The 12,751-nt window shown below is 39.4% G+C and overlaps 1 long non-coding RNA gene across 3 annotated transcripts in view; it reads right to left on the bottom strand.

The window, feature by feature from the left end:
• Positions 1–12,546, bottom strand: part of LOC103350583 (uncharacterized) — an 82,999-nt gene extending 70,453 nt beyond the window's left edge. Inside the window, exon 1 of one of the 3 annotated variants that reach the window (XR_011387797.1) lies at positions 12,053–12,546. This is a non-coding gene — a long non-coding RNA (uncharacterized lncRNA). Of the gene's footprint in view, positions 1–10,864; positions 11,365–12,052 lie in introns of those variants that run through there. The other 2 variants (XR_011387796.1, XR_011387795.1) reach the window with 2 other exon arrangements.
• Between the last annotated feature and the right edge of the window lie 205 nt (positions 12,547–12,751).

The following is a 12,751-nucleotide window of genomic DNA, read 5'->3' as shown; positions in this document are numbered from 1 at the left end:
ACTGCCCTTCCACGGAGGTGGAAGGGATAGTAGCAAACCCGGGGAGGGCCGAGCAGACGAAAGAACAGCGCAGGGTCCTGTGTCGTTCCTCCACGAAGAGGGGGAGCGACATTATGGATATTAATTCTTTGTCATATAAGTAGCTTGAAAATATTTTCTCCTATTCTGTTGGGTGTCTCTTCACTGTACTGATTACCGCATTTGCTGTGCAGAAAATCGTGGGTTTGAATTAATCTAGTTATTTTTGTTGTCTGCAACTATAGGGTCTTATCTAAGAAGCCACCAACTACAACAATGCCTTGAAGTATTTCCCCTATATGTTCTTCAGTAGTTTCTTTAGTTTCTGGACTTACATTTAGGACTTTGATCCATTGTGAGTTGATTATATATATAGTTAGAGGTAAAGATCTAATTTTATTCTTCCACATATATAAGACCAATTTACCAATACAATTTATTGGAAAAAAAAAAAAAACAGGAAACATGAAGAAGCAAGGTAGCATGACACCTCCAAAAGAACACTGTAGTTCTCCAGAAATAGATCCTGATAAGAAGGAAATGTGTGAAATGCCAGAAATGGAGTTCAAAATAATGATTGTAAGGAAACAATAAGATGCAAGAGACTACAAATAGACAACTTACAGAAATGAGGAAACCAATAGATGATACAAAAGAGAAATTCACTAAGGAGACAGAAATAATTTAAAGGAATATAGCAGAAATTTTGGGATTAAAAACTTCAGCCAATAAAATAAAAACTTCAACTGAGAACTTCAAAGAAAAGAATAGACTAAATAGAGGAAAGAATTTCTCATATGGTGGACGAGACTTTCAAACAGAAAGTCTTTTCTTTCTGAAAGAAAAGGAAGGAAAAAGGAATTGAGAATTAAATAAAACAAAAGTCAAAATCTCCTCAAGTCTTGAAAAAGGCATGGACATCCAGATACAGGAAGATCACAGGACTGCAAGCATCCTCAACCAAAAAAGCATTTTCTCCAAGGTATGCTACAGTCAAATTCTCAAAAGTAAAAGAGAAGGAGAGAATCCTAAAGATGGTGAGTGAAATGTACTAAGTTACAAATAGGGGGAAACCACTAAAACCAGAAGCAGACTTCTCAGCAGAAATCCTAACAGGAGACAGAGCAATGACATATTCAAGGTCTTAGAAAAGCTTCCAACCATATTTTATCCAACAAAGCTATCCTTTCTCAAATGTGTACTATCGGCACCTTTCTCAAAATCAGTTGGCTGTGTGCACCTGGATTAATTTCTGGCTTCTTTAGTCCATTCTACTGCTATAAGTTTTTATGACAGTATTATTTTGTTTTAATTACTATAACTGTGGGGTAAGCTTTGAAACAAGGTACTGTTATACCTCTAGCTTAAATTTTTTTTCTCAAGATCACTTTGGCCAATCAGAGTTTTGTGATTCCATATGAATTGTATTATTTTTTTCTAATTCTGTAAAGAATGTCACTGATATTTTGATAGGGATTACATGGAATCTGTATATTGCTTTAGGTAGTATAGACATTTTAATGATATTCTTCCAATAATGATCAAAGACTATCATTCCATTTCTTATATCCTTGATGATTTCTTTTTTTTATTTTCTTTTTTGACTGGCAGAGTTAGACAGTAAGAGAGAGACAGAGAGAAATGTCTTCCTTCCGTTGGTTCACCCCTCAGATGGCCGCTACAGCCAGAGCTACGCCAATCCGAAGCCAGGAGCCAGGTGCTTCCTCCTGGTCTCCCATGCGGGTGCAGGGCCCAAGCACTTGGGCCATCCTTCACTGCCTTCCTGGGCCACAGCAGAGAGTTGGACTGGAAGAGGAACAACCGGGACAGAACCTGCGCCCCAACTGGGACTAGAACCCGGTGTGCCAGCACCACGGCGTCAGCCCATGATGATTTCTTTCATCAGCGTTTTATAATTTTAATTGTAGAGATATTTCATTTCTTTTTTTTCCTAAATATTTGATTTTTGGTGGCTATTGTAAATATGATTTCTTATTTTCTCTTTCAGCAAAATCATTATCAGTGTATAAAATGCTAGATTCTTAAAAAACTATTTACTTGACATTGGAGTTACAGAGAGAGAGGGAGAAATCTTGCGTCTGCTGGCTCTCTCCCAGAAAACCAAAGTGGGCAGGGCTAGGCCAGGTCAAACCCAGGAACCAAGAGCTTCATCTAGGTCTCCCACGTGGATGGCAGGAACTCAAACACTTGGGCCATCTTCTACTGCTTCCCCAGGTCAATAGCAGGGAGCTAGCAGTAGTGGAGCAGCCAGGTCATGAGCAGGTTCCTACTGGGATGCTGGCATTGCAGGCAGTGTCTGCCATGCCACAAAGAAGGCCCCCAAAATGTTAGTTTTGCATGCTGATTTTTGCATTCTTTGAGTTTACTGAATTATCAGTTCTAACATCAAATTACTGATAGTTGTATCTAGTCAAAAATTTCTTGTTATTTAACTGCTGGAGGAGTGCCAAAGAGCACTTGCTAGGGTCCTTTCCATTTAGTTTGTAATTGGTCAGAGGGGGATCTCACGCTCCACATTTTTAACAAAACTGGATCTCATGGGGAGATTGGTTGTTTGTGACTTTTGGAATCTGGTTCTGGGAGAATCTTGTTGCCATGGTCTATCAGAGCCTTCTGGACTTGAGATAGATTGATAATGTTTTATTTGATCTCGGGTATCTATAGCAAAAAGGAAGTCTGAGATTAGGAAGTATTTCTTATTTAACATCTCAGAAGGGCTAAGCTCAAAATTCACCTTGGGTGCCATCCTCATCCTAAGGAGGGCAACCACCCATAGCCCTGAATAGGATTCTGGCATCTCTTAGCATAACATTGCCAGAGTTTTCCTAAAATAATGATTGGTTCTTTCAACCTTGCCTGTGGACTGGGGCCTCCAAGAGACATGAAGATGGTAGGAGATTACCAGTGTGGTGGCTGTGTACTGAATTACTTCAGAGACAACAGAGGGATCACTGTCACTCTGGAGGGCATCTGGGATCCCAAAACATGGAAATTTCTTTTTGTAGGATTTTGGATATTTCTTTACCTTTTCTGTTCTGGCTTCTATGCAGTCATTGAGCATATCAATGAAGATCAATAAATATCTGTGACCATTTGTTAGAGCATGTTAGTGAAGTTCATCTGCCAATCCTTACCATGGTAAGTTCCTCTCCTGCCTACTACATAGTTTCCTATGGAAATGAGTAGGAGAGGTGTTTTGGTGTGGCCACCAGTGTTATATTGTATACAGAGGGGACAAAATTTGGTCACCTCCTTTATAACAGCATACAATTCTTTTCCTCCAAGATATGAGAAACTATTTAGGGCCTCTTCCCAGATGGATGGAGTAATGAATTTACTTGACAATTTTCCACTGAAAGGCAATTGGAAGCATTATTTTATGATGTAAAGTCCAACATCCATTGGGATCATTAATGTGACCTTGTCATTGGGCCTATTCTATCTCAAGTATGGTATAATAGGGATTTCCAACTCTTTATAAGCTGGGATATTAAAGCCATTTTTGAAACCCTTTGAGTGACAGGCTTCTTTGCAGCCCCATCTGCCAGTGTATTTTGTCTGATGATTTGGCTCTGCCCCTTTTGGTGTCTTCTGCAATGAGATACAGCCACCTCCAGAGGCTATGAAACTAACTTAAATAAATGCAAACACAAACTAGCAGAGAGGCTGTCAGAAGACTCTACTAAAATTAGTAAGGAATTTTAGTCCTGACTCTTGCCCTTAATTTGACTTGTGGTGACCTATGTACACTATCCTGTCCACTTGTTATACCCCTGAAGAAAAAGAGCAAATCTGGACCAAAGCCCAAACCTACACTGACTGCCTGGTGGCTCAACAGCCAAACCAATGTTCTGTGGAAACCACAGCAGTCCCATAAACAGATCCTAACTGGAACTGTCAAAGAGGTCATGAGGATTTAGGATGCTGAGAATACATGATTACCTGATTGGTGGCTGGGATGAAAAAAAAAATTATTATCAAGCTTGTCCCATCATGAATGAAAAGCCCAAGAGATAATATTTTGGGTTTGGGAAGCCAGGACACTGACATAAAGACTCTCCCTGCTGGAAAGCCCCAACAGACCCCTGATCACAATGTAAACAATAGAGCTATGAATGGGATTGCCCTTGGCTCAAAAGGGAAAGGAATACTCACATATCTGTTCTCTCATGTCTATATCCAAAGACTGAAGGGACCCCAGAAATCAGTAAGCTCCCACAAAACTGTATGACTACCATACTACTGGAGTCCCAGGTGACCATGGGTGTTTTAAGTAAGAATATCAATTTTCTAATTGCTATGGGATCCACTTACTCTGTTCTGAATTCTTATGTGAGACCCCTATCATTAAAGAATTGTGTCAGGAGAAGAGAGAGGGACTGGTGTTGTGGTGTAGCAGGTAAAGCTGCCACCTGCAAAGCTGACTATGGCATCCCATGTGGTCACCAATTAAAGTCCCAGCTGTTCCACTTCTGATCCAACTCCTTGCTAATGCATTTGGGAAAGCAGCAAAGGATGGCTCAAGTGATCGGGCTTGTACATCCACATAGAAGACCCAGAAGAAGTTCTTGGCTCCTGGATTTGGACTGGCCCAATTCTGGCAATTGTGGCCATTTGCGGAGTGAACCAGCAAATCAAAGATCTCTCTGTCTTTTCCTCTCTCTCTCTATAACTCTGCCTTTCAAATAAAATAAACATTTATTTAAATGTTAATTTTTTTAACTTTTATTTAATGAATATAAATTTCCAAAGTACAGAATATTGATTACAATGGCTTCCCCCCCATAACGTCCCTCCCACCCGCAACCCTCCCCTTTCCCACCCCCTCTCCCCTTATATTCATATCAAGATTCATTTTCGATTCTCTTTATATACAGAAGATCAGTTTAGCATACATTAAGTAAAGATTTCAACAGTTTGCTCCCACACAGAAACATACAGTGAAAAATACTGTTTGAGTACTAGTTATAGCATTAGATCTCAATGTACAGCACACTAAGGACAAAGATCCTCCATGAGGAGTAAGTGCACAGTGACTCCTGTTGTTGACTTAACAAATTGACACTCTTGTTTATGGCATCAGTAATCACCCTAGGCTCTTGTCATGAGTTGCCAAGGCTATGGAAGCCCCCTGAGTTCACTGACTCTGATCATATTTAGACAAGGCCATGGTCAAAGTGAAAGTTCTCTCCTCCCTTCAGAGAAAGGTACCTCCTTCTTTGATGACCCATTCCTTCCACTGGGATCTCACTCATGGAGATCTTTCATTTAGGTTTTCTTTTCCCCCAGAGTGTCTTGGCTTTCCATGCCTGAAATACTCTCATGGGCATTTCAGCTGGATCCGCATGCCTTAAGGGCTGATTATGAGGCCAGAGTGCTATTACGACATTTGCCATTCTATGGATCTGCTGTGTATCTCACTTCCCATGTTGGATCGTTCTCTCCCTTTTTGATTCTATCAGCTAGTATTTGCAGACACTAGTCTTGTTTATGTGATCCCTTTGGTTCTTACTCCTATCATTATGATCAATTGTGAACAGAAATTGATCACTGGGACTAGTGAGATGGCATTGTTACATGCCACCTCGATGGGATTGAATTGGAATCCCCTGGTATGTTTCTAACTCTACTGTTTGAGGTAAGTCAGCTTGAGCATGTCCCGAATTGCACATATCTTCCCTCTCTTATTCCCACTCTTATATTTAACAGAGGCATGGGTGTTGGTATAATGGTTAAAAGACCGCTTAGGAGACCCTTGCTCTACATTGGCATGCCCTTATTTGTGTTCTAGTTCTACTCCCAATTCCACTTTCCTGATAACATGCACCCTAGAAAGAAGCAGAAGATTACACAGCACATGAGTCCCTTCCAACTCAATCTTGGACACAGATTGAATTCTTGGTTCCTATTTAAGGCCACGCCTAGTTCCACTCTTGCAGGAATTTGAGGAGTAAACCAGGAGATGACAAATCAATCTGGCTGCCTCCCTGCCTTTATTAAGTAAAATAAATGATTAAACATTTTTAAAAATAAGGGCTGGCATTTTTTTGTGTGTAGCAGATTAAGCCAGCACCACGTGAGTACTGGTTCATATCCTGGCTGTTCCATTTTCAATCAGCTCCCTGCTATTCTGTTTTGGAAAGCAGCAGAGGATGGCCCAAATGCTTGAGGATCTTCCACTCATGTCGGAGACCTGAAAGAAGCTTCTGGCTCCTGATTTGGTCTGGCCTATCACTGGCCATTGTGGCCATTTGGGGAGTGAACCAGCAGATGAAAGATATTTCTCTCCCTCTCCTTCTTTCCCCCTCTCCCTGTAACTCTGCCTTTTAAATAAAATAAATAAAACCTAAAAAGAAGAGAGAAAAACAGAAAAAGTTTAAGAACATGAACTGACATGGATATTTGGTTCAGCAGTTAACATAACAGTTATCATGACCATATCATGATATGGGATGTTCACAGAGCAGCAATGGCTGAGCCACCTGGGGCCTCTCTCAGTGACAGAACCAGGAATCCTAGTATGGCAGCACCAGCAAGAAGATCCTGTGTAGTTTTACAACGCTGCCCTGCTGTTCCTGATTGGAGTTTGCCTAAACTGTGAGTGCACATGACTCAAGTGAGGGCACAGCCAATTATAATTCAGTAACCTACTTTCCTAAACAGTTGAACTGGGCCTTGAGGGAGGAAGGGAAGACTCATAGGCCCCTGGGTATGGTTCTGGTGGTAGGCCAACCTGAGTATGAGATGGTTGAACCTTGGAGGGTAGAGGACCACTCAATAGTCAGTGATCCAAAATATAAACTTGTTGCTTTTCTGAATATCGTTTGTGTATGAGGGTGTGGACATAATGACTCCTCTTAAGCAGAGTGTGGGAAGGTTGACAGTGCCATGAGGCCTGGATGTAAGGAATTTCTGACCATTTTTGTTGTGTCTCACAGAAGTTGGAAGTTAGTATTAAAATTGAGGGTTCTGTATTAAAGTATTGAGGAATGGGTTTCCCCATTCTCTAGCATATTTTATAGCCAGACAGTTATGCAAAAAAGAAATAAACATTTTCTTGTTTAGAACGTCTAAAGATTACCCAAGTTTTAAGGAGGCAACCAGAGGTGAGATATGAAGATGGACATAGAGTCATTCAGGCTTCAGAGAGCTTCCTCATGACCTAGGGAGAGGAAGAGTATATAGAGGAAAGAGTGGCTCTATGAGAGCCCTATCCATGGACTAGGTCAACTCTGGTTTCCCAGGATTTCAACTTTGTTTTTCGGTTCACAAGACATCCCTTGGGGTTTCTTTGTGAGTATGATCCTTAGTGCCCAAGCACCCTCAAATCTCAAATTATCTCAAACCCCTTCATTTTTCCCAGGCATTCATGACCCTTGGGGCTTTCTGTCAAGGGTTTTTGGTGTTGGTAACAAGTGATCTTGGGCCTCATTTTTAACATTTTAGCTAGGTGTTAGCTTACTTGGTTCTTAAGATCCAGTCTGTAGCTGTTCTGTAAGACTGATGAAATAATATTAAAAGTTACCATTGAAGGGAAAGTAAAGAGGTCTTCTTTCAATGAATATGAAGAAACTTTTGAATACGGTATCCTGTCAGTGATGTCCCAGGACCACATCCAGACCCCTCAGTCTGAGTGTTGCCATGGTTATGGGATATGACAACACTGAAACAAGTTATGATGAAAAGAGAATCCTAAAATAAATAGAAGAGTACCAGTATTTTATAGGCATAGAGTCAGGGTGAGAGTAACCATATGCCAAAGAGTTTTTAAGAGATAGCAAAGGTTCTTGGGGATCAGAAGATAACAGTTTTTATTACTATATATAGGGAAAGGCTTAATGTATAGAGATTAAATATCTCATTGATAAGGGTGGTGAAATATCTAGTAGGAGAATTATCCTAAAGGAGCAAAAAGGCTGGAGGTTTAGAAAGCATAGGCAAAGAGAGGGCAGGAATGTAGAATGTCAGCTGGTCGGATGGTAGAAGAAACAAGGGAGCCCTTCATTCACTTCTTGGCTTGAGAACAAGTCCCAACCATTTGCACATACCTTCTGCAAAAGAAGAAATGGTGACCAATCTATGCAGTGCTGGATTTTGGCCTTTCTGCCCCTAGTAATCACTGGAAGGAGTAGATTGAGTGGGAATGGAGTGAAGAAAAGAAAGGCAGAATGAAACCAAGATTCTCAATCACAAGGGGAAAGAGTTAGGAGAAAGGCTCATCAACAAATATCCGCATGGGTTTTCTCCTCCATGTGACTGGCTCAACCAGATGTCATGGTGTTGCTGGATCAAGATATCATTGGATGACTGGGTCCAGGTCATTTTCTCCAATGCAAAAAATAATTTAAGGATTACATGTAGGTAAATGTTAGCAGAGGAATAATATTTACACTTGAGAGGAAGTATAAGCACACTGAAAGATAAGCAGCACTCAGTGACTTTCAGGGCCAATCCTTTATACCATCTGGAGGCATGAGGATAGTATGTAGGATGGGCTTTAATTAAATATTCCTGAGGCAGGGTTTGGGACAGGGATTGAACATGGCCTATTTCTTTGTTTTGTTTTGTTTTTTTGGGGTTTTTTTTTTTTTTTTTTTTTTTTTTGGAAATCTTAGAAGTGTGATGACATCATATGCATGATGAGAGTAGGAATATCAGTCATGGACAATGGTAATATTACTATAGTGATATTATAATTAGCTAAAAATCATCACAGGGAAACAAATAACAGCCAGTTTGGGTATTTTTGCCCAGTGCTGGTTATACATGTTTGTTTAATGGAAATGTGGTTTTCCACTGCATGAAAATTGGAAATAGTTAGACAGAACAGGGGAGCTACAGGAAGGGATTGGTAACCTCAGGACCTCGTTGCTAGCTACCTTCTTGCCTACTTCATTGGGAAGTTTAATTTTCACTTCTAGTCTCATTCTATTGTGTAAGTAGAGCCAAAGAACCACATGTAACTGGTAAACAATCTAAGAAACACAGTCTCTTGGTGGGCAAGTATATGCCCAGTGAGAAACCAACTATGGAAGAATAAGAGAAAATAATTGCATTGTACAACTAGCTCAGGCAAGTAGAGAGTGGAGATGGAGCTAACAACGGACTGAATGTTTATGTGCCGCTGAAACTCATGGGTTGAAATGTTAATACTAAGGGAATGGTATTTGGAGATAGGGCATTTTGATGGTAATTGCATCATGAAAGCAGAGGCTTCATGCTTGGGATTGGCCTCCTATGAAAAGAGACCCCAGGTTGGTCTTTCTTTTTCTTTCATGTGAGGATAGAGTGAAGAGCCATCTGTGTGCCATCAAGAAGAGGGTCTCACCAGAATCCTACCATGCTGGAACCCTGATCTCAGGTGTCCACATCTAGAACTGTAGGAGATAAATTTCTGTCATTTATAAGCCATCCAGTCTACAGCACTTTATCATAGCAGCTTGAACAGACTAAATAGTGGTACATGAAGAACATATTAGATAGACACTAGAGGTATTAACAAAGAAGAAAAAAAGTCAAGGATAAATTTTCAGTAACCGTACACCGTTGATGTCAATTTTATATTTATTTTGCTATTATTGTTATTGAAGTAGTATTTATGCACTAGAAAAGACTTTTTATAACTACATCAAAGAGAATCCCTCCCACAAAGTCACATACAAAGCATTTATGTTTGTTCTTTATGAAAGAGGTACAATGCAGGCATAGTAGAGCAAAAAGTCAACTCCTGGATGTGAAGTGTGTTCCTTAATAAATACCATGTCATGAACTGTCACATTTTAAGTCTACTTCTAAATATAACTCTGTGTTACTCTAACAGTTAAGTGACCCTTGATCTTTTCAAAAATGTAGCTGCCTAGCATCTTCTGATTTTTTTGTGACTCTGTGGGAATATAAATAAGATTTTTAAATGAAGTAAAAACTTTACTGCATTTAATTTGGTTATGTGTTTTTAATTTGATCACGTTATTTGAAACCACTGGGAAGTGCTAAATTATGGATCATGTTTTTCTTCAACAAATATTTGCAAGCCTGAACCTGCAAGCACTGTAAAGGGTACAAAGGAGGATAAGGACATGGATGACAGGAACCCTACTTTTAGTAAAGTCAAAATCCTGGAGTTTGTTTTTGATAGAAAAAGCAAGATTCAAATGTACCTATATATTAACCAAAGGAAAAAGTAGTTTGCAAGAAATAAAAGAAAATTTAAGGGAACTTAATTTTAAGTAAATAATCTCTAGTAATCCCAAATTACATTTCTTGTTATCAATCATTATTATTTTTATTGGACAAGAAAAATGTATATGTCTCTATGTTAACACCTACTTATATTGATTCAGATTCTATGGTATAAGTAATAACTTTATAACTACCCACACTGAGCATACAAGCCATCATGTGTATACTAACCAGAATCCTCCTTTGTGGCAGATGGATAAGGCATAAAGCAGAGAATCAAAGCACACTAAAAGTTTATGATTTCATTGTGAAAACTTACAATTCTCCATATAGGGAAATATAGTCAGTCATAGCAGGGAAATTCACATCGAAGTTTAAAAAGTCAATCCTCTTATCTTCTTAACTTAAAAATAACTCTAGTGGCAATTAAACTTTTATCAAAAGGAATTTAAAAACTAAAGAAAAATCAACTTTGAGTTCTGTAGAGACCACCATTTTTAACCTCTGGTCTTTAGGCAGAAATTCATTTTAAACTTTTAAAACATATTTGGTGACTACTACACTTGTAAGTATTTGTTGATTACTTCAATGAACACCCATTTAAGGTTTTCCTGGCTTAAAATCTTCAATATGTCTATAAGCATACCTGTTCCTATCTTCCATCCTCAATGTCTTCATTCTAGATGTTTCTGTCAGGGCAGTTTAAACTTAGCCTAAGTTCTCACATAACAAGTGCTCTGTGACATCATAGGGCAACTCAGGAACCTATAGCAAAAACATCTGCTAGTATCAAAACTCTGAAAAAAAAAAACAGCTTATATGTGCTCTATTTTAATGTAAGTTATTTGTAAATGGTAAAAAGTTTTTTAAAAGTAACATGACTGTTGGAGCCAGTGTTGTGGCGTGGCAGGTTAAGCCGTTGCCTTCAATGCCAACATCCAATATGGGTGCCCAGTTCAAGTCCCAGCCCTCCACTTCTGATCCAGCTCCCTGCTAAGGGCCTGGGAAAAGCAGTAGAGGGTTTAGACCTCTTCCAATAATGTGGAAGACAGGGAAGAAGCTCCTGGACCCTAGCTTTGGCCTGGCCCAACCCTAGCTGTTGCAGCTATCTGGGAAGGGAACCAGCAGATGGAAGATTCTTTCACTCCCTGTCTCAGAATCTGACTTTTAAATAAATAAATAAATGCAAACTTGTAAAGCCACTATGGAAGACAGTTTGGAGAATCCTCAGAAACCTGAATATAGCCCTACCACGTGACCCAGCCATCCCACTCCTTGGAATTTACCCAAAGGAAATTAAATTGGCTAATAAAAGAGCTGTCTGCACATTAATGTTTATTGCAGCTCGCTTCACAATAGCTAAGACATGGAATCAACCTAAATGCCCATCAACGGTAGATTGGATAAAGAAATTATGGGTTATGTACTCTATAGAATACTATACAGCAGTGAAAAAAAATGAAATCTGGTCATTTGCAACAAAATGGAGGAATCTGGAAAACATCATGCTGAGTGAAATAAGCCAGCCCCAAAGGGACAAATATCATATGTCCCCCCTGATCTGTGCCAACTGAGCACCTAAAAGGAAACCTGTAGAAATGAAATGGACACTTTGAGAAACAATGACTTGATCAGCCCTCATCCTGTCAATGAACAACTTACTATTTATTCCTTTTAGTATTTTTTTGTTCTACTTAATACCATTGGTTGAACTCTTTAACAAACAATTATTCTTAGGTGTTTAAATTCAACTGAAAAGTGATCCCTGTTAAATATGAGTGGAAATAAGAGAGGGAGGAGATGTACAGTTTGGCACATGCTCACTCGTACTTACCCCTAATGGTAGAGTTAAAACGTGCCAGGAGATTCCAATTCAATCCCATCAAGGTGGCATGTACCAGTACCATCTTACTGGTACATGATCAGTTTCAGTTCATAATTAATCATAACGATAGGATTAAGTGTCAAGGGATCACATAAACAAGACTATTGTCTGCTAATAATAACTGATACAATTAAAAAGGAGAGAATGATCCAACATGGGAAATGGGATACAAAGCAGACTCAGAATGTCAGATGCCCTAAATAGCACTCTGGCCTCAGAATCATACCTTAAGGCCTTCAGATATGGCTAAAAATCCCATGAGAGTTTCTCAGGCTTTGAAAGCCAAGACACTGTGGCAAGAAAAATGACCTAAATGAAAGATCTCTGTGAGTGAGATCTCAGTGGAAAGAACGGGCCATCAAAGAAGGAGGTACCTTTCTCTGAAGGGAGGAGAGAACTTCTACTTTGATTATGGCCTTGTCTAAATAAAGTCAGAGTTTGTAAACTCAAAAGGCTTCCATAGCCTTGGCAGCTCATGACAAGAGCCTCCGGTGATTACTGACGTCATAAATAAGAGTGTCAATTGTTAAATCAACAACAGGAGTCACTGTGCACTTACTCCCCATGTAGGATCTCTGTCCTTAATGTGTTTTACTATGTGAATTAATGGTAAAACTACTACTCAAACAGTACTTTATACTTTGTGTA

This window comes from Oryctolagus cuniculus, chromosome 4 (assembly GCF_964237555.1).
Source record: "Oryctolagus cuniculus chromosome 4, mOryCun1.1, whole genome shotgun sequence".
Classification (NCBI taxonomy): domain Eukaryota; kingdom Metazoa; phylum Chordata; class Mammalia; order Lagomorpha; family Leporidae; genus Oryctolagus; species Oryctolagus cuniculus.
The sequence above is the reverse complement of the archived record's forward strand: the minus strand, read 5'-3'. Positions and strand labels throughout refer to the sequence as shown.